This window comes from Anomaloglossus baeobatrachus, chromosome 6, assembly GCF_048569485.1.
Source record: "Anomaloglossus baeobatrachus isolate aAnoBae1 chromosome 6, aAnoBae1.hap1, whole genome shotgun sequence".
Lineage (NCBI taxonomy): Eukaryota > Metazoa > Chordata > Amphibia > Anura > Aromobatidae > Anomaloglossus > Anomaloglossus baeobatrachus.
This window is the reverse complement of record NC_134358.1, coordinates 190123741-190147020: the sequence shown is the minus strand read 5'-3', so window position 1 is coordinate 190147020 and position 23280 is coordinate 190123741.

Here is a 23280-nt window from a genome sequence, read left to right as displayed (position 1 = left end):
AGTTCAAAGTGATTTCCTCTGCCTTATCAAAATTAATTTTTCATTAGGAATTTTGTCTGATTTACGTTTTGATAGATTTACAGGAAATTCCTGGTGTAATCTCTCAACGTAGAGAGCAGGATAAATATGAGCCTCTTTAGGAGGCAGAATATACAAATCAACAGAAATTGAATACTTGGTTTTATTTATTTATTTTAGCCATTCACATTGTGGTATAAGTGATTAGCTGGCTTTATTCCTCAGGTCTCTATGATTGTGCCCTGTGGGCACACTGCGTTTTTACCCGCATTTTTTTATGCATTTTTGCTGCAGAAATTTTTTGAGAAAATGGTTGTAACCTTTCTGCAGACATTCCCAAGCAAAACCTATGGAAAAAAATATTAGCTGTGCGCACACTGCTTTTTTTGTCAAGAACATTCTTTCAGTAGATTTTTTTGAGAAAAAGAATGAGCATGTCCCTTTTCTACAGCTAACTGCATTATTCACTCTATTGACTGTAATGTAATCCTGAAATAGCACAGAGAATAACGCAGGTAGCAAATTCTGTGCATTTCATTGCGTTTTCCTGCATTATTTCACGTTTTTTGGGACATAATGTTCATTACTTGCTAATGGAGCTTTATGGTGGCTTGTTTTATGCAAAACAGGATGATTTTTTACACCGTTCACCGTGTTGTAAAAATGATGCCAGCTTTATCCTTCATGTCAGTATGGTTACAGTGATATCACAGTTATATGGCTTTTTAGGTTTTGTCGCTTTTACATCATAAAAACTACTTTATATATATATATATATATATATATATATATATATATATATATAAAAAAGGTTTTTACATTGCTTCATTATGAGAGATAAAGCTTTTTTCTTTTTTCGCTGATGGAGCTTTTTGGTGGCTTGTTTTTTTGCACAACAAGATGATGTTTTCAGCGTTACTATATTTATATTTGACTTTTTATTTCACTTTTTTTGTGAGCTATATGATGAAAAGACATAGTTATTGTTATATATTACATATTATGTTTTTCTTTTTTGTTACCATGTCACTGAAGGTGTTAACTAGTGTGACAGTTTTATAGATCAGGTTGCTACAGATGCAGCAATACCAAATTTGTGTACTTTTTTGGTTATTTTTTTTAGATAAATACACAGATTTATTGGAATAATTTCATTACATTTTTTGTTCTTTATTTTGTGGGGGGTACATTTTTTTCACCTTTTTTATTTAGTTCCTATATGGGACTTTATTTGTTATTCTTCTTATCACTAGTATAATGTTTTGCTTGATCATTGCAATATATTATACTGTCAGTTTTACAAATGCTTCTGGCATTATCCCTAATGCTTCCCATAGCTGGGTGGCCCAGAGGTCATCATGATGACCTTGAGTCACCATGGCAATGATATTACCCTTGAAATCACATTGCGAGGATACCGATCGAAGGGGAGAAGTAGCGTGATTCCTCTCCCAATCCCTAAGTGCCATAATCAATATTGATCATGGCATTTATGGGGTTAAACAGCCAGCAATAGTGCGGGAACTGTCAATGGCTGTGAGAGCCAGGGCTTGGCTGCCAGATAAGCCAAGCTCCTGGTGTCGATTGTGGAGCCTCAAATCCTGTGCCCCCACAATCATGAGAATGTACAGAGAAGCATTCAGGATGTACTGTACCCCCTTACATCCAAGGTCGGGAAGGGGTTAAAGCTGGTATAAGGTACTTCATCTATGGGAAGCATTTATCAGATGCTGACTGTATGATTTCAGTCCTATATGTTTAACTTTGAAATGCTGCAGCATTTTAGAGAGAGCAAAGATAATAGCCATTGGAGATTGAGCTGCATCGGTGACTTATTAGCCAAGCAGTTCTGCATCAGCTTCTCCCCATCTGATCCCTAGAGTGACAAGTGCCAAGAGTGGGAAGTCAGACTAAGTACCTTACACTATTTTATGTTTCAACAATATTGCTTTAAACATTAGGTGGAAGCTGCAGCCGATCAGTGCCTGCTGATTAGCTGCAGTGGTCATATAATACCCCACACAGAAACAGTAAGTGCAGTGAAGTGGTTCCGGTCTGAGAGGTGAACATAAAATTTTGTATTTTCTGACCCCATCCTAGAGGCATTAAGAATAGTTTTCAAAGACGGAGAGAATCTCTTTAAGACCATTTACCTATTGTTATCATAATAAGGTAAGATTTGAGGTCAGATTTTAATACAGACTGTTTTGAAAAGTTACAACTTTGCATATTTTACTTATTTAACCATATTTATATAAAGCTACAAAATCAGATTAAGACTTAGTTTAATGTGGTAAGAAAAATTTGGAAACAATTATATTTAATATCCCATTTTATGTCCCAAGTGAGAGCTTGTTAGAATAAAAGATACACTAAGTGCACGTAAATGTATTAGCAGGTGTTATTTTTTACATTATTTGATTAACTTGCAGTAATATTGATGTGATGCCATTAGCATAGAAATGTCTATTAAATTAATTCTGAATGAATGTAAAAATATGTCTTATCTGTGCGTGTTAGGAAATGTATCCAAACCTTGCTCTATACAAAATGTATTTTCTTTTTTGGACAAAATGTCACTTCTTGTCTGAAAAGATATTGTTCGCCATGCAAAGTCTGATGAAAAGGAACAGATGTTTTCTGGATGGTATGTGGTCTTCCTGTTATCTCATTTTAAACCAGTTCAAAATAGTACACATTGAAAATGCAGAAAATAAGCAAAGAAAACTTTCAATTGCTGGACCATTTTCGACTTCAGAAAAATCTGTTTACATATGCTCGAATGGCCCTGCTGAATAGACTGTGTCTTTAGAATTCAGCCTGAGGTCAGCCCTAATGCTCTGCTCACTGGTCCAGACTCTTTTCATAGGGAGCAGCTGCCTCTAATTGCCATCACAAATTGATATGATGTAGACCCCTAGCAGAGTGTCAGCGGCTGTTTTCTTCTTCAGAAGGGGAGGAAAGCTTTAGAAAACGACCAACTGGGGCTTATTACAATAAACTAGAAGATCTGATTTGATACACTTTAGACGAAAACATGTTCTTACTGAAAAGTATCACTGATAATAGAGAAAGTACATGGTTGTTAAAACCACATGAAGGGAGCAAAAGCACTTAAACATTTATTAAGTTACACCAAATTAATTTAGGAAACAAAGGAATAAATAAATCACCGCTATGTGAACATGGCAGAAAATGAATTATTTCAATAAAGTATTCAATGAGGTATAAAAAGGCAATACTAAGCACGTGGAATAATAAATAGTATAATTCAGACTGAAGGATTATTATATGTAATAGTAGACAATAACTAAAAATGCAGCACTTGCCTCAGTACATCAAATGCTCTGGAAAAAAAGTTAACTTGATTTGATGAGTCATTATATATATATATATATATATATATATTACAGTATTACAGTATAGATAGATAGATAGATAGATAGATACTACCCCTGGCAAAAAACATGACAAAAAAAAAGTCATTTCAAATGTCAACTTTCTGGCTTTAAGAAACACTAAAAAAAATCATGAAAACATAATGTGCTAGCCAGTAATTACTTTTCAAGAGCAAAACGGGGAAAAATTATGGAATCACTCAATTCTGAGGTAAAAATAATGGAATCACCCTGTAAATTTTCAAAAGAAAGAAGACAAGGAACAAAGCATGACAGTTATACTTAGTGAGTCTCCTACACGAATGTCACATTGCTTACAGGTCTGCTCATTAACTTTCCTATATATTCACTGCTTTTCCTGCCCACCAGCAATCCCAATATTTCTGACTGGTTGCAGTCAGACTGCACCCCAACCTTTGTGACAGCATCTGTGACAGACTGTAATCACACACGCTATCTGGGTTCCCTAATGGAGTGTAAAAATAAATAAATAAAACATTGAAGTATATACGAGGGACATTGAAGTGTCCCTCATATATTGATACCCAACACAAAGCAGATGAATACAGGTTACAGCCCCCAGCCGTGTGCTTATCTTGCCTGTCTATAAAAATATGAGGGACGCCATATGGATTTTTTAAAATTTATTTAAATAAATTTTTTAAAAACTGCATGATATCTCTACTAATTTGATACCCAAGCAAGATAAAACCAAAAGCTCTGGGCTAGTATTCTCAGGCTGTGGAGGCCCATAATTATTGGCCCTTTTAGCTTAAAAATACCAGCCCACAGCCACCCAGAATTGTCGCATCCATTAGATGCGACCATCCCAGCACTTTACCCAGCTCCTACCCTGGTGTGGTGGTATTTGGGGTAATTTAAGGGGTCAACGAAAGCTCACAGCTGCCACTAAACCCTAGATTATTAATGGGATGCATCTATGAAATCCCCCATTACGAATCTGTAAGTGAAAAGAAATAAACACAAACACCAAAAAAATCCTTTATTTGAAATAAAATACATAAAAATCCCACCCTGTGGTATGCGGCCAGGGAATCGTCCGCCACTGCTGTCGCTGTCCTCTGGGGTGGATGGAGGTAGCAGCTATGGATGGTATCACTCCTCTCTGGTGGAGCGGGCCCTGGGAAGGGTGATGAGGGAGTCGTAATGGCGGGCGCCGAAGCATAGAGCGGCAGTGCCGGGAATGAAGAGACACACTCTATGGCTGCGGTTCCAGGTTGTTTACTCACTTTTTGTGCTGTGCCGTTCTCCCGGGTATACCAGTCACTTGCCGTGATGGGCTCTGTCGAACCCGAATCCTTTTAGAGATCAGTTCGGTGTTTGGTGGGTTTCCTCCTTGTACTGCCTGTGCAGTGAATCCCCTGGCTTGAAGCTACAAGTAGTACTCTTGTCCCTATATGCAGGTGCCGCGATTCCGATATGGGGTCTTGCTTTATGCAAGGCCCCGGATCCTTTCTGGCACTGTGCTTTAGGGAGTTGTGAGGCCAGGGAAGTTTGAAACTTTCGCTGTCCAGGCAGATTCTGGAAAATCAACGTGAAGGATGATCTTCCCTAGGGTTCTGCCATCCTGTGTGACGCCAGTTCCGAGGGGATCAGATGTACTCTCCCCAAAGTTTATTCCTTAGGTTTTCAGTGCCTCCGAGGGCATAATAACTGATAGGCGCATATGCCTATCAATTGAAAATGCTGACAGGCTGACTCTATTCAAAGTAAATTCAAATGTTTTTTGTTTGTCTTATTTTATGTATTCCCATGTATCCCTAACCAAAGCAAAAAAAAGTATATGGTTCATGTTTTATTATTTTTCTTGTTCTCCTTTTCCTAATAAACCCCATTAACAGGGTTATCATGTGGCCTTCACTCCAAATTTTTACAAGGACATCCGGCTACCCTTACTTATAGTTCAAGTCTGTGGAGAATAAAATTAAGTCAGAGTTTTGCATGCTTCATTCACAGCTCCCTCCATGCTTAAGTTAATTTCATGTGTTTTTAGTTTTTCTGGGGGCATAATGACATGTGGAATTGGATAACTGGACAGGGACACCTAAGCTAGAACTCAGACTGGGCACCCTGCACTGTCCCTTAGCTCTGAGTTATGCTTGATGGTAGAAATGTCTGAGTCGCCAGCGTGACCCTAACTCCTGTACAAGCCCTTGTGTAATTCCCCTCCTCCTCCTGCACCCAAAGAGGTGAGCCAGCACCATAGTAACAAACCCCACAACTAAACATGGACAGGAAAAAAACAAAACTTGTATACATGCCAATCAAATACAAAGGAGCAACAATACATGAACAGAGGGAAAAAACATAAAGGGGAGGAAGTGAATAGGCAACCAGGAAAATTACACACCATACATTAAGCACACCACAGATCACCACAATTGGATGGATCACCACATTAAGACCAGAATTGCTGCACAAGCTTGAGCTATTATCGGCACTGATCCAGGATCCAGAATCATATATAGGAAGAAGACTGATGTGATTGGTAATTAGCAACCTGAGCTCCTAGCAGAGATCCCCAGGTTAGCAGGAATTAACTCCAGGAAAACTAGGGAACAGTGCACATGAAACAGTCGACACCCAGCTCTGATTGAACAACTAGGAAACATCAGGTTGCCTTTCAGGCTCTGCCATGTGAAAAGAGCCCGACGCCGTGGAGACACCTAATTAGTTTGGTAGTTTGGAACTGAACATTACATGACATGTATGTGATGAGACCTACAGTTAGGGTATGTGTGTACGTCTCTGCGTTCTATTCCGCAGCGTTTAATTCACTGAATGTGCGTTTCAAAACGCAGCCGCATTTTGAAAGCATTTTTCATGCGGAATTAATGCGTTCTGGATGCTTGCTCTGCCATAGACAGAGTGGGAAAAGCATCCAGAACGCACAAAATAAGTGACATGTTGGTTTTTAAAACGCAGCATTTTGGCAAAATATTTCAGCAGCCGAAATGCTGCGCTCTAAAATTCAACGTGCGGCTGGATTATGCACAATCTTCGTAGATTGTGCTGGGGACGCAGGATGCATGCTTTTATGCTGTGGTGCAGAACGCAGCATAAAAGCATGAAAAAAGCAGACGTGCGCACACAACCTTACAGTATGCAGATAGGATAGAATAAAATATTAAATCAGCATTAGTGATGAGTAGTGATGAGCGAGCATGCTTGTCACTACTCGGTACTCGCACGAGTATCACTGTACTCGGGCTGCTCGGCGGGGACCGAGTAATCTCGCGATACTCGTGCTTTACTCGTGGTCTTCATTTCTGCATGTTGGCGCTCTTTTGAGAGCCAGCCCTCATGCAGGGATTGGCTGGCAGACCACTGCAATGCCACAGCCCTGTTAGTTGTGGAATTGCAGTGATTGGCCGGCCTGCACAGCGTCACCGAGCCTTTATATCGGCCGGCGCGCTGTGCTCTGCTCACAGCTATTCTGACAGTGAGTGTAGGGAGAGTGTCGCTGATTCAGGGAAAGCTTTGCGGCCCTTTATAGCTTTTTCAGTTGCAGGGCTGCAAACAGTGTGACCAAAAGTCCTTCTCAGGACTATTCTAGTTGTATACAGGCAGGCAGGGTATAGCCAGGTCGGAGTACAGTAGCAGAGTCCTTCTCAGGACTATTGTTGCTATATACAGGCAGGGTATAGCCAGGTCTGAATACAGGCTAGTGACCAAAAGAGTCCTTGTCAGGACTATTGTAGCAGTATACAGGCAGGCAGGCAGGCAGGGTAGTGGTGACCGTATACCAGCCTTCATATCTGGGGCTGGTGTACACAGTGTAAAACAGTCCAGATAGTGTCTGACTTGTCTGTACTGTAATTGTCGCTCCCCAAAAAAACCTGTTAGTAGGTTATTATTGCGTCCGTGCTTGGTTTTTAAAACCGCACGTGTGTGCCTGTTGGTGGCAGCGTACAGGTGCACTGGTGTGCGTTTACCAAACTATTATATAACGCACAAGTGTAGTGTATAATACACGTCAGTCAGCAGTGGCTGATAGTGTCAGAGTTCTTAATTTTTGCTCCTAAAACCTGTGTTAGGTTATTATTGCGTCCGTGCTTGGTTTTTAAAACCGCACGTGTGTGCCTGTTGGTGGCAGCGTACAGGTGCACTGGTGTGCGTTTACCAAACTATTATATAACGCACAAGTGTAGTGTATAATACACGTCAGTCAGCAGTGGCTGATAGTGTCAGAGTTCTTAATTTTTGCTCCTAAAACCTGTGTTAGGTTATTATTGCGTCCGTGCTTGGTTTTTAAAACCGCACGTGTGTGCCTGTTGGTGGCAGCGTACAGGTGCACTGGTGTGCGTTTACCAAACTATTATATAACGCACAAGTGTAGTGTATAATACACGTCAGTCAGCAGTGGCTGATAGTGTCAGAGTTCTTAATTTTTGCTCCTAAAACCTGTGTTAGGTTATTATTGCGTCCGTGCTTGGTTTTTAAAACCGCACGTGTGTGCCTGTTGGTGGCAGCGTACAGGTGCACTGGTGTGCGTTTACCAAACTATTATATAACGCACAAGTGTAGTGTATAATACACGTCAGTCAGCAGTGGCTGATAGTGTCAGAGTTCTTAATTTTTGCTCCTAAAACCTGTGTTAGGTTATTATTGCGTCCGTGCTTGGTTTTTAAAACCGCACGTGTGTGCCTGTTGGTGGCAGCGTACAGGTGCACTGGTGTGCGTTTACCAAACTATTATATAACGCACAAGTGTAGTGTATAATACACGTCAGTCAGCAGTGGCTGATAGTGTCAGAGTTCTTAATTTTTGCTCCTAAAACCTGTGTTAGGTTATTATTGCGTCCGTGCTTGGTTTTTAAAACCGCACGTGTGTGCCTGTTGGTGGCAGCGTACAGGTGCACTGGTGTGCAATTTCCAGAAACTTTGATATAACGCACAAGTAGTGAATATACACGTCAGCAGTGCACAGCATTGCAAAATGCGCAAGGGCATTGGCAAGGAACAAGGAAGTGGACGTGATGGTGGTGCAGGCAGAGGCCGAGGTCGTGGGCAAGCTCTAATTTCGCCACAACAAAGGGCCACATCTAGTCGCTCGCACGTCCTGTCCCAAATTCTTGGGGACCGCAGCAGTACACCGCTCTTGAACCAAGACCAGTGTCAACAGGTTGTTAGTTGGATAGCGGATAATGCTTCCAGTCAGATTGGCACCACCACAAACACTCTGTCTTCCACACGGTCAAGTGTCAGTAGCCGTGATACTGCACCGCACATTTCTGAACCTGATCCTCCTTCCTACCACCAGGCTGAGTACACGTCCTCCTCGGACATTAATGATCCCACACTTGGACACTCGGAAGAGCTGTTCACGTTTCCATTCACACATTCTGGCCTCTCGCCAGCTCATATTGAAGTGGGTCATGAGGAGATCGTCTGTACAGATAGCCAAATATTTGAGCAGCCACGTTCTCACGAAGTTGGCAACGTGTCTCAACAAGTGGTGGACGATGATGAGACACAATTGTCAGCAAGTCAGGAGGAGGAGCAGGGTGCGGAAGAGGAAGACGACGTGGTGGATGATCCAGTAACTGACCCAACCTGGCAGGAGGATATGCAGAGCGAGGACAGCAGTGCACAGGGGGAGGGAGGCGTAGCATCACAACAGGCAGTAAGAAGCAGGGTGGTGGTCCCAGGCAGAAGTCAGGCAACCGTTCCCCGTAACAACACGACGACACAAGGTGCCTGTACAAATGTTAGGTCTTCACGAGTCTGGCAGTTTTTTAAGTTGGATCCAGATGATTCAAAAAAGGCCATTTGCAACACCTGCCGTGCCAGCATCAGCAGGGGTACCAAAACTAGCAGCCTGACCACCACCAGCATGATCAGGCACATGTCAGCCAAGCACCCGACTTTGTGGGAAGTACAACAGAGTCGAGGAGCAGTGCTTGCTGATGTCACTGCTACGTCTTCGCTGGTTGTGCATGCGAGCCAATCCTCTGTCCATGCTGCCTGCGAACAAGCCTCCTCCACTCCTGCACCTGCAGTTGCCTACGCAGAAAGAACACCATCATCAAGCACGTCCTTGTCCCAGCGCAGCGTTCAGTTATCCATTCAGCAAACCTTTGAACGCAGGCGCAAATACACTGCCAACACCCCACATGCCACAGTTCTAAATGCTAACATTTCGCGACTGCTTGCGCTGGAAATGTTGCCTTTTAGGCTGGTGGAGACAGAAGCATTCCGTGACCTGATGGCGGCAGCTGTCCCACGTTACTCGGTCCCCAGCCGCCACTATTTCTCCCGGTGTGCCGTCCCCGCGTTGCATAACCACGTGTCACAAAACATCACACGTGCCCTGAACAACGCTGTTTCACCCAAAGTCCACCTAACCACAGACACGTGGACAAGTGCTTGTGGGCAAGGCCGCTACATCTCGTTGACGGCACACTGGGTTAATATTGTGGAAGCTGGGACCCAGTCTGAGCGAGGGACGGAACACGTCCTTCCCACACCAAGGTTTGCAGGCCCTACCTCAGTCAGTGTTTCACCCACACTCTACAGCTCCGGAATGTCATGCTCTTCAGCCTCCTCCTCCTCCTGCGCATCCTCATCCACTGTGCCCTCCACACCAGTCACAAGCTGGAAGCACTGCAGCACTGCCTCGGCGAAGCGGCAACAGGCTGTGCTGAAGCTAATCTGCATAGGTGACAAACCCCACAATGCAGAAGAGCTGTGGACAGCTCTGAAACAGCAGGCAGATCACTGGCTCACACCTCTGAACCTAAAGCCAGGAAAGGTCGTTTGTGACAATGGCCGGAACCTGGTGGCGGCTTTGAGGCGAGGCCAGCTGACACATGTTCCATGCGTGGCCCATGTGCTCAACCTCGTGGTTCAGCGGTTTATAAAGTCATACCCAGAGCTGTCTGATCTGCTGGTAAAAGTTCGCCGCCTGTCTGCACATTTTCGAAAGTCACCTACTGCTTCAGCCGGCCTTGCCGGCTTTCAGCGCCGTTTGCATCTTCCGGCTCACAGACTGGTGTGTGATGTCCCCACGCGTTGGAATTCAACTCTGCACATGTTGGTCAGGATATGTGAGCAGAAGAGGGCAGTTGTTGAGTACCTGCATCACCTAAGCCGTCGGGAAATGGGTCAAACTCCACACATAACACCTGAGGAGTGGAGATGGATGTCAGACCTATGTACCATCCTCCAAAACTTTGAGGACTCCACCAAGATGGTGAGTGGTGATGACGCCATTATTAGCGTCACCATACCGCTACTCTGCCTTCTAAAACGGTCCCTTTTGAAAAACAAACATGATGCATTGCAGGCGGAGCGCGATGAGTTGCAGCAAGAAACAGTAGTGGGTGTGGGTGATAACACACAGCCCAGCCTCGTCTCATCACAACGTGCAGTGGAGGACTATGACGAGGAGGAGGATGAAGACATGGAGCAACTCTCCGGCCAAATTGAGGATATGACATGCACACCAGTCATATCCTCGATTCAGCGTGGCTGGCCAGAGGACAGGGTAGATGAGGAGGAGGAGGAGGAGGAGGAGGAGGAGGACAGCATGTTCAGTCATCTTGTTGGTCAGGCTACTGAAGTCCTGGCTGTTAAGAGTCTGGCGCACATGGCTGACTTTATGGTAAGCTGCCTGTCTCGTGACCCTCGCGTTAAGAACATCTTGGCCGAGAATCATTACTGGTTGGTAACACTGTTAGACCCACGCTACAAGGAGAACTTTTTGTCTCTTATTCCCGTGGATGAGAGGTCAACCAAAATGCAGCAGTTTCGGAAGGCCATACTCACGGAAGTAGGCAAAGCATTCCCCTCACAAAACGCTAGCGGCATAGGTCAGGAATCAGTGGACAACCGAGGCGTACAGCCGAGAGAGGCACAAGTCCAATCCGCCAGAGGTAGGGGAACAGTCTTTAAGATGTGGGACAGTTTTCTCAGCCCCTCACGTACCACAGCCCCTGAGGTGCGGGGTAGTGCCACAAGAAATCCTAAGTTTGCCCAGATGCTGAAGGAGTACCTTGCAGATCGAACAACTGTACTCCGACATTCCTCTGTGCCTTACAATTATTGGGTATCCAAGCTGGACACGTGGCATGAATTGGCTCTCTACGCCTTGGAAGTCCTGGCCTGCCCTGCTGCTAGCGTTTTGTCAGAGCGTGTTTTTAGTGCCGCAGGTGGAATCATTACAGATAAACGCACCCGCCTGTCAACTGAAAATGCTGACAGGCTGACTCTGATAAAGATGAACAAGGGTTGGATTGGGCCAGACTTCACCACACCACCAGCAAATGAGAGCGGAATTTAAAGTTTGCCATGTACCTCCACTCACCCATGGGTACACTTCTCGACTTTGGATAATCGCTGGACTGCTCCTCCTTCTCCTCATGCGCCATCATGATGACCGTTACAATAGTTAGGTCTTTGTTTCAGGTATACCCCCAGTGGTAAATTTTTTCGCCCATTCTTTGCAGAATGGACATTACAACGACAGGAGACCCGCTCCTTTGCAATGGGAACAATGTTTTGAGGCCCTCATGCACGTCTCTACCCAGGGACAACGTGTAGCCTCCCAATTTTTGGCTGCCCTGCCTAAGGGCTATACTGAAATACACCCACTTCCTTAAAATGGACACTTAATGTTTTGAGGCCCTCATGCACGTCTCTACCCAGGGACAATGTGGAGCCTCCCAATTTTTGGCTGCCCTGGCAAAGGGCTATACTGAAATAGACCCACTTCCTTACAATGGGCACTTCAGGTTTAAAGGCCATCATGCACGTCTCTACCCAGGGACAATGTGGAGCCTCCCAATTTTTGGCTGCCCTGCCTAAGGGCTATACTATAATACACCCACTTCCTGACAATGGACACTTAATGTTTTGAGGCCCTCATGCACGTCTCTACCCAGGGACAATGTGGAGCCTCCCAATTTTTGGCTGCCCTGGCAAAGGGCTATACTGAAATAGACCCACTTCCTTACAATGGGCACTTCAGGTTTAAAGGCCATCATGCACGTCTCTACCCAGGGACAATGTGGAGCCTCCCAATTTTTGGCTGCCCTGCCTAAGGGCTATACTGAAATACACCCACTTCCTTAAAATGGACACTTAATGTTTTGAGGCCCTCATGCACGTCTCTACCCAGGGACAACGTGTAGCCTCCCAATTTTTGGCTGCCCTGCCTAAGGGCTATACTGAAATACACCCACTTCCTTAAAATGGACACTTAATGTTTTGAGGCCCTCATGCACGTCTCTACCCAGGGACAATGTGGAGCCTCCCAATTTTTGGCTGCCCTGGCAAAGGGCTATACTGAAATAGACCCACTTCCTTACAATGGGCACTTCAGGTTTAAAGGCCATCATGCACGTCTCTACCCAGGGACAATGTGGAGCCTCCCAATTTTTGGCTGCCCTGCCTAAGGGCTATACTATAATACACCCACTTCCTGACAATGGACACTTAATGTTTTGAGGCCCTCATGCACGTCTCTACCCAGGGACAATGTGGAGCCTCCCAATTTTTGGCTGCCCTGGCAAAGGGCTATACTGAAATAGACCCACTTCCTTACAATGGGCACTTCAGGTTTAAAGGCCATCATGCACGTCTCTATCCAGGGACAATGTGGAGCCTCCCAATTTTTGGCTGCCCTGCCTAAGGGCTATACTGAAATACACCCACTTCCTTAAAATGGACACTTAATGTTTTGAGGCCCTCATGCACGTCTCCACCCAGGGACAATGTGGAGCCTCCCAATTTTTGGCTGCCCTGGCAAAGGGCTATACTGAAATAGACCCACTTCCTTACAATGGGCACTTCAGGTTTAAAGGCCATCATGCACGTCTCTACCCAGGGACAATGTGGAGCCTCCCAATTTTTGGCTGCCCTGCCTAAGGGCTATACTATAATACACCCACTTCCTGACAATGGACACTTAATGTTTTGAGGCCCTCATGCACGTCTGTATGCAGGGGCATTGGTGAACCTCACAATTTAGGACTGCCCTGGCAAAGGAAAATACTACAAAGACTCACTTCCTCAAAATGGGCACATTAGACTCAAGAGGCCTTCATGTACGTCTCTTCTCAGGGACATCGGAGTGCCACACAATGTTTTCACGTAAAATCTTTCATGTATTGATCTCAAAAAGTAACATACACCAGATCTATCTCACTATTGGGTATGTGCCCTTAACATTTCCGCCATGAAAAATCATTTTGGGGTCATTTTGGAAGGTTTTCTGGTGAGTCCGTAAAAATGGCGTAAAACGCGGACAAAATTGTTCACAGCTGTGACTTTTGAGTGATAAATGCTTCAAGGGGTCTTCCCCATGCTGTTGCCATGTCATTTGAGCACTCTTCTGAGACTTTTGTGACATTTTTAGGGTTTCTCCATGCTGCCGGGAGGTCATTTCACAAAAATACTCGGGTCTCCCATAGGATAACATTGGGCTCGTTGCTCGGGCCGAGTACACGAGTATCTTGGGAGGCTCGGCCCGAGCTTCGAGCACCCGAGCTTTTTAGTACTCGCTCATCACTAATCAGCATATCTATATATAAGTTGGCTGGAGCAAACGTAAAAGGTGCACAATAATGTGAAAAGGTGCACATGTTGGCATGGCAAACGTCAGAAACAAGAAAAATAAAAAGTATAAATGAATAAAGGTAAGAGGAAGGAGGAGGGTGACAATTACATAGGGAGGAGGGATGGTGTGTAACATAATATAAAAAGCGGATAGATGTGTACACTAGAGTTGAGCGCGGTTCACGGTTCGAGGTTCTCCAGTTCGCGGCTTGAGTGATTTTGGGGGCTGTTCTAGATCGAATTAGAACTCGAGCTTTTTGCTAAAGCTCGATAGTTCTAGATACGTTCGAGAACGGTTCTAGCAGCAAAAAGCAGGGCTTTTTACAGCTACAGTGTGCAGGAGCCATCGCTGGCAGCCTGCCAGAAGCTGGTAACCAAGATAAACATTGGGTATCCAAGCAAAGCGCTTTGGTTAGTAACCCGATGTTTATCCTAGTTACGTGCAGGAAGCCCACACTTCCCCGCTCAGCTCACTCCGCCCCCTCCTGCACGCGGCATGTACACACACACACACACTCACACTCACACTCACCTGTCCCCAGCCAAGCAGTCCACGACACTGACGTCCTCAGCGCCACCCACTTCGCACTCCGCCGCCAGTACACATTGCTCCGCCCACCTGCACTCTGCACACATGGTCCCGCTCGGCTTACCTGCGGTGATGAAGTCCCGACCTCAGCGCTGTCACTGTCCTCCATGGCCGCTGCTTGTCACATCACCTTCTCTCGCTTCCGACCCGAGACTGACTAGCGGTGACGTCACGGGCCGCTCGCGATACTTGGCTTTGTTGAAGTGTGATTGAAGTCAGTGTGCAGGAGATCAGCGCAGGTAATGTACCTCGCTGACAGCAGCACTTGTCATCCCCTGCAGTGACCTGGGCTGACCCATTGATGTTAGCTCAGGTCACTGCACTGCTCTCCCAGCCAATGGGGAACATCCTGCTCTTCATTGACTGGGACAGTGTGGATCGTCATGGCAACCCCTTGGATTACACCAGACCTGGATTTATTTTTCTTTCTAATAAAATTGGTTGAAGAGGGAATGTATTGGGGAGTGTTTTTTCAAATAAAAATGTGTTTGTCGTCTATTTTTTTTTATTACTGACTGGGTTGGTGATGTCGGGTATCTGATAGACGCCTGACCTCACCAACCCCAGGGCTTGATGCCAGGTGACATTACACATCTGGTATTAACCCCATATATTACCCCGTTTGCCACGGCACCAGGGCGCGGGATGAGCTGGGGCGAAGCACCAGGATTGGCACATCTAATGGATGCGCCACTTCTGGGGCGGCTGCGGCCTGCTATTTTTAGGCTGGGGAGAGTCCAATAACCATGGACCTCCCTAGTCTGAGAATATCAGACCCCAGCTTTCTGCTTTACCTTGGCTGGTGATCCAATTTTGGGGGGACCCCTACGTGTTTTTTTTTTTTTTAATTATTTATTTAATTTAAAATAACAGCGTGGGGTACCGTCAGTTTTGGATTACCAGCCAAGGTGAGGTTGCCAGCTGTGGTCTGCAGGCTGCAGCCGTCTGCTTTACCCTAGCTGGCTACAAAAATAGGGGGAACCCTACGTCATTTTTTTTTCATTTTTTTGGCTAAATACAAAGCTAAGCACCCCTTAGTGCCACATGAAAGGCACCAAAGGGTGCAAAATTACAAAATGCAGGAGAGTGGGACATTATGTGTCTTTCTGCCATTATAATGACAGAAAAGACTGATATGAAGTGCACAAGTACAAGAAAATCACCAGAGCGCTCTACGCTGTGAAAAGCAGTAGAAAATGGCACTGGAGTGAACATGTGACCGCCTCATGTAGGATGACGCTATGGATCCTGGGTAAATTTATGTATTTACCCTCCTTCAGTTTTTTTGCAATACACAAAAAAAAACGGAAGGCACACGGATGACAAACAGATGACATACGGACCGTCTACGGAACGGAAACGGATGCCACACGGAAGCACCCGTGAAAAAAAACGGACTGTTTTTTGCAGACCGCAAAAATGGATCGGTCGTGTGAATGTAGCCTTATTCTGATCTGCCGTTTATAAACAGCAGGCAGAAATAAGTGAATAACGCCCCCCAGCGTCAGAAAATCTCCGGGGTTTCAGGGCTAGCTGAGACCCTGGAGATCATGATTCAGGACGGTTTTTCCGGTCCCCGCTCACGTGATCACAGGTATACACCGTACACCGATGATCACGTTACAGTAAATGACAGCGCCGGTAAAAAATTATTTATCTCCCATCTGGCATGAACAAACATGATAAATCTCCTCCCCGGTCCCTTCCGGTCCCCCGGTGTCGCCAAAGTGCCCCCCCTAATGCCCTCCCAGAAATCCAAGATGGCCGCGCGCACAGCAGCGCGCCGGCCGCATTCACCCTGCTCCTCTGATTTCTGTCGCATGTGCCATGACACATGCGACAGAAAACTCCTCCACAGGCCCTGCCAGGTCACCCCCTATAACCCCACCGGTGTTCCCCGGTGCCCCACGGTACCTGTGCAGCGTTGATCCCCCCACGGCCCTCTCCTTCACAATAGACGCTGCTACATGCACAGAGCGGCTGTCAGCTCAGCTTCCTGTGTTCAGACACAGTGAGTGGTGGTTATAAATCTGTAAGCTAAATGGGCGGCATGGTGGCTCAGTGGTTAGCACTGCAGTCTTGCAGCGCTAAGGTCCTGGGTTCAATTCTCACCAAGAACACCATCTGCAAGGAGTTTGTATGTTCTCCCCGTGTTTGCGTGGGTTTCCTCCGGGTACTCCGGTTTCCTCCCACACTCCAAAGACATACAGCGCTATGGAATTAATAACGCTATATAAATGAATAAATTATTATTATTACTGCAATGCCCTGCTCATGAGGTAAGGAACATAATTGATCAGGAGAGCTATATACTACATTTCCAAATGGAGGGATTTGCTTTTATAGTTTCCCTGCTGAATGACTACCAAACATGAGAGTCCGTTATACGCCACAAGAAAACACATCTAAATAGCGAGCTCTGTTGTTAAGTATTCATTCAGCTGGATAACTGGACTTAAAGGGGCATTCCATCTCCAAGATCCTATCCCCAATATATAGTAGGTGGAATAGCAATAATATCAGCAAATACCAATATTTGGAAATGTAGAATAGTTCTCCTGATTAGGCATGCCCTTACCTCATGAGCAGGGCATTGCAGCTTTGGTAGCAACCATTACGACATGGACTCTGCTGCTGTGGACCCGGGGAGAGTGAGTGCAGATTCATTGCACCCACACTCCTCACATGAAGGGTCTGCACTCCTAGAAAATGGGGGATACATTCCCTGAGTGTCTCCCCCCCATATTCTAGACGGTCCAGAGTCGTCGTGGGACCCCTTTATTTTTTTTCTTACAATAAATTGGTGAAAGAAGAAATGTTTTTTGGACTGTTTTTTCAAATAAATTTCTTTTGTCGATTTTTTTTTGTTAGTACTGACAGTTTATGATGTTGGGTATCTACGCCATGACATTACAAACTGCTGGGCTTGATGTCAGGTGACATTACAGCTAGTATCAACCCGATTTATTACCCCGTTTGCCACTGCACCAGGGCACGGGATGAGCTGGGGTGAAGCTAGTGGATGCGCCACGTCTGGGGTGCCTGCGGCCTGCTATTGTTAGGCTGTGAATCACCCTGAGAATACCAGACCACAGCTGTCCACTTTACATTGGCTGGTGATCCAATTTGGGGGGGCCCTACTTTTTTTGTGTAATTATTAATATTTATAAAATAATTATAAAAAAAGAGCCTGGGGGGACCTCCACATTGGATCCCCAACCACGGTAAAGCTGCCAGCTGTGGTTTTCAGGCTACAGCCGTCTGCTTTACCCTAGCTGGCTATCAAAAATGGGGGGGACCCAACGTCATTTTTTTTTAACTATTTTTTAAATAGAAAAAATTAATGGGCTTCCCTGTATTTTGATTGCCAACCAAGGTAACGGCAGGCAGATGGGGGTGGCAACCCATAGCTGTCTGCTTTATCTGCACTGAGAATCAAAAATACCGCGGAGCGCTAAGTCAGTTTTTTTAAAGATTTATTTTTACAGCACTGTGATGTCCAGCAATCAAAATACAGGGAAGCCCATTTTGTTTTTAGTGTTTTAAATAAATAATTAAAAAAAATATATATGGGCTCCTGCTGCATTTTTTGTATTGCTAGCTAAGGGTAATCCAAGCAGCTACTGGCTGCTAACCCCCACTGCTTGGTGTTACCTTCACTGGCAATGGATAATCCAGGGAAGCATTTTTTATTTTTTTTTGCTTAAAAACTACAAAAAAAGTACGTGAGCTTCGCCATATTTTTGTATGCTAGCCAGGTATAGCAGGCAGGTGCTGGAAGAGTTGGATACAGCGCCAGAAGATGGCGCTTGTATGAAAGTGCCATTTTCTGAGGCGGCTGCAGACGGCAATTCACAGCAGTGGGGCCCAGAAAGCTCAGGCCAACCTGTGCTGCGGATTCCAATCCCCAGCTGCCTAGTTGTATCTGGCTGGACACAAAAATGGGGCGAAGCCTACGTCATTTGTTTTCTAATTATTTCATGAAATTCATGAAATAATAAAAAAAGGGCTTCCCTTTACTTTTGGTTCCCAGCCGGGTACAAATAGGCAACTGGGGGTTGGGGGCAGCCGTACCTGCCTGCTGTACCTGGCTAGCATACAAAAATATGGCGAAGCCCACATAATTTTTTCAGGGGGCAAAAAACTTCTGCATACAGTCCTTGATGGAGTATGCTGAGCCTTGTAGTTCTGCAGCTGCTGTCTGTCTGTATGGAGAAGAGCAGACAGCAGCTGCAGAACTACAAGGCTCAACATACTCCATCCAGGACTGTATGCAGAAGTTTTTTGCCCACCAAAAAAATGACGTGGGCTTCGCCATATTTTTGTATGCTAGCCTGGTACAGAAGGCAGCCACGGGCTGCCTCCAACCCCCAGTTGCCTATTTGTACCCGGCTGGGAACCAAAAATATAGGGAAGCCCGTTTTTTTAATTATTTCACTTATTTCATGAAATAATTAGAAAACAAATGACGTGGGCTTCGCCCCATTTTTCTGTCCAGCCGGGTACAACTAGGCAGCTGGGGATTGGAATCAGCAGCACAGGTTAGCCCGAGGTTTCTGGGCGCCTCTGCTGCGAATTGCAGTCCGCAGCCGCCCCAGAAAATGGCACTTTCATAGAAGCGCCATCATCTGGCGCTGTATCCAACTCTTCCAACAGCCCTGAAGCCGGGTTGCTTGTTGGGTAATATTGAGTTAATACTAGCTTTGTTTTACTAGCTAGTATTAAGCCAGAGATTCTTAATGTCAGGCATGTTTGACCCGGCCATTAAGAATCTCCAATAAAGGGTTAAAAATAAGACACCACACAGAGAAAAAATACTTTAATAGAAATAAATACACAGACACATTAGAGACTCCATCTTTATTACCCCCTGTCAGCCCTCCACGATCCACGGTCTTCTGTCCTTCTCATTCAACAAATGCAGCTCTGCTCCATCACTGCTTCATGGGGCTGTGTCAGCCGGTCCCTAACGGGACGGGGAGTCGACCGTGTGCTAGAGCATGTCGCCGGTACACGGCGATACACAAATGTGCACCGTGTACCGAAGAATGCAATGACAGGTCCTACATGATGCATCATAGTCATGTGACCAGTCTGTAGCCTATGAGATAATAGCCACGTGACTGGTCACATGGCTATTTTGACGTCACGATAGGTCCTGCATCACTGCTGGCAGTGCTGGTCACCGGGAGGATTCAGCGATCATCGGATGGAATAGCGGCAGGAGACAAAGTGCAGGAGGGATCGCGGGGACCGGTAAGTGTTATGGTAATGTTTATTAACTGTATGTGTACATTTATAATGTGTTTTTATGTGTTTGTGATTGCCTCCCATTATATCCTATTGGTTCGAGTTCGGTTCGTCGAACGTTCGCCGAACTGAACTCGAACGAGACCTCCGTTCGACGAACCGAACTCGAGCCGAAGCAAGGCCGGTTCGCTCATCTCTAGTGTACACCTATATGTAACTTGTGACTGGTTGTCACTAAAGGTAATTTTATAAATGTATGATGATCTCTGTGGGGGGAAATACAGTGGTCAGAATATGTCAACATCAGCACATGGATTAGTAGTTATGTAGCCCAATAAAAGTGGATTTGTTTTTGAGTGCACAACTGCTTTTAACATGTGAGAGCCCACTCAGTTGGTGAGTCTGTGTTATCAAAAAGGATAAAGTGTATGTGTCGAATTCTGATTATATTTTTGGGGGTCCATGTAGGGCATCACTTGATAGTGTAAAGTGAAGAGTAAATATATCATAACAGAACTCCGTAATTATAAAATAGTAAAACCAGAAGATTACACACACTATCAAGAAAGACACATATGCATGTTTAATCAATATGTGATATGAAATCAGAGTCAAATTTTCCCAAGTTAGGTCAATTCGGATTACCAATATTATTCATAGTTACCAAATGCTAGAATAATGAGAGAGAGAGAATGTTTTTACCCCTTCACGACTGCAGGCCGTACCGGTAGGTCCAAAAAATTGCAGGGACACAAGGGGCTGTGCTCTTTCGATCGCGGCCGGTGACTCGGCTTAACCGACAACCTAGTCATTTGCTCCACAGCCACGGACAGAGTCTACACCATCTCCGGCTGTTTAACCCCTTAATTGCTGTGATCAATTCCGAACGTGAGACTTACGGGATTAGGAGAAGGATCGCACTCGCTCTCACCTCTCATCTCTCATCACAACCTCGTGATGCAATTGCGAGAGCCCAATCGTTGTCATGCTGACCTGAGATCGTCATTGGTCATCTGACTACTGGGAGCCTACGGAGAGCCTGTGTGATCATGTCTGTAGCATGATCACACACCGTCTCTCATTGCATCGCTGACAGTTGCGATGTCATGCAGTGATTGAGCACTGCCGTACATTGCAGCTGCAATCAAAGCACTGTGGGGTGATGTCTCATAAAGGAACTACTGTAAGTGAAAAAGTAAAAAATAAGTTAAAAAAAGTTACAATATTTAAAAAAAATCAGAAAATAAAGAACAAAAAATATATGTATTCTATAAATAGTTATATTTGTGTGAAAAAATAAACAAACGCATTCGTAACAATCAAAGCTATAAAAATTTCACACTACAGTTTACTCTTTCAGTGAACATGGTAAAAAAAGGAAATAAAAAATGTATAAGAAACTATGTCTTTTTAACATACAGCTGACAAAAAAGTGGAATAAAATGCAATCAAAAAGTCATATATAAATAAAAATGGTATTGATGAAAACGTTACCTTGTCCCTCAAAAAACAAATGGCCATACAGCTCTGTCAGCCAAAAAATAAAAAAGTTATAGCTCTCAAAAAGTTATAGCTTGGGATAGTAGTGTCTATGATGACCCTTTGCCTTGCGTGGTCCGGGTTTTCGGACTTTAATATGTTGGCTTTTAAGGTATCTACTGCCTTTTGACAGTCTCATTAGTCTTAGACTTTTTTATTCTATTTTTAGGTTGATTGGTTTGGTTCTATTGCATGTATCTGTTTCTCAATTTTAACAGTGTTTTTTGTCTTTTCTAGTTTTGGTCCTACCCCTATTATGTCTTAGCCCCTACAGTTTTGGGACACCTATTGTGGAAGATGGCAACTTCTCTTCTTACAAGTCATTTGAGACATGGAGTCTTTTGACGTCGGATTAATTTAGATACATGCATGTTTTGCCATAATTATGAAATTGATAGATCTCTATTGATGTATATATGCGCTCATTATTTTTGTGATGCTTTATTTTTGTATATGTAGTCTCACTATTTATGTATGTATGCGTATTATCTATATTATATCTTATCTCTGTATATGTGGCTTTGAACATGTGGTTCTAGATTGGCCAACACCATTCCCCTCCTTCTCTCTCTAATGTACTTTTCTCTTTCTTCTATGTCCCATCTGTATTCATCCTCACTGGTGGTATATTGAGATCCTTTTTACGGAACGTTCCTATAATATACCTCCCGTTCTCTTTACAACTGTGGGCACTGTTGCCCTTTTTAATAATGGACGGTTTTGCGCCTTCTATTGAGGCGGACTTACCCGATGACGCACCAGAGGGAAGTCCCTTCCCCTGACGCGGCCGCGGTTGGCGTCCTTAGCAGCGGAATACCGGAAGTGCTGTGACGTCACAGGAAGTTTTCTTCCCCCCGGCTTCCGCTGCTGAGGATCCATTGCGGCGTGATCCGGTATACCCTGTTTCTCAGGATTAACTTAATGAAGGGGCGTTTTTCATTGGGGTTGGACCCTCTATATAAGTTCCACATTTTGCACTATTTTAGTCGTCCCCCGACGAAGCACACGGAGCGAAACACGTGTTGGGACGTTGGTCCCCACGTGTTATCCCGGCCCCCGGCGACATATTCTCCTGGTAGGTTGCTCTGCCTTTGGTTATTATCTGTATTGGCCTCTGTGGCCGCACTTTACCCTTTTGAGCCTTGTCTGCCTGGAGTGATTAACTATGGTATGTCTGCCGTTACTCAGTAGAGACTTGTTCTCCTGAATGAATGCCTGGGACACGTGGGGTTTTCCCCTCCAGCACCAATTCCCTTGGTCCTATATTTATGTATGTATGCCTACAATTGATTTCCCTACAGCATTTACAATAAAATAATTTATATTTCATAATATTGCTTGTGTGGGTATATTTTGCTATTTGGCAAGTTTAAAGACTCTTTCTCTTTGGTTTCATTCATTGTTTGAGTTGTTGCCATTTTAATTATTAAGTGGCCCCCTTTTTGATTTATTTCAGTGCTACTGTGGTTACCACAGACTTTTCTCAGGGTCCCATGGATCTGAAAGCCCGCGAAAAAGCGTGGGAGACACAATTGGACCGGGCTTTTGAAGTTGGCGGGGATGATTTACCTTCTTTGAGTTCCAGAACTGCTTTGGAACATATGAACAACCTAAAGTCTATGCTCAATAGAAAAACACGCCTTTGGTGGAGCGTGGCCTTCATGAAGAGGTATTTGGACAGAGGGCTGGTTCCGAGGGGACTGAGGGTCAGGGTTTTTCCCTCTTTTACCGTCTCCGATGAGAATATAAAAACCCAATGGGAGGAAGCCGCGGCAGGCTGTTCCAAGGTCTTTATGCGGCTTCTCATAGAATTGAATGAGAAATCTATTTGTGAATTAGAGACGGAGATTGGGGAGACCCAGGCCCTCCTTTCCTCGGAGCTGACCCCTGATGAGTTGTCCAAATA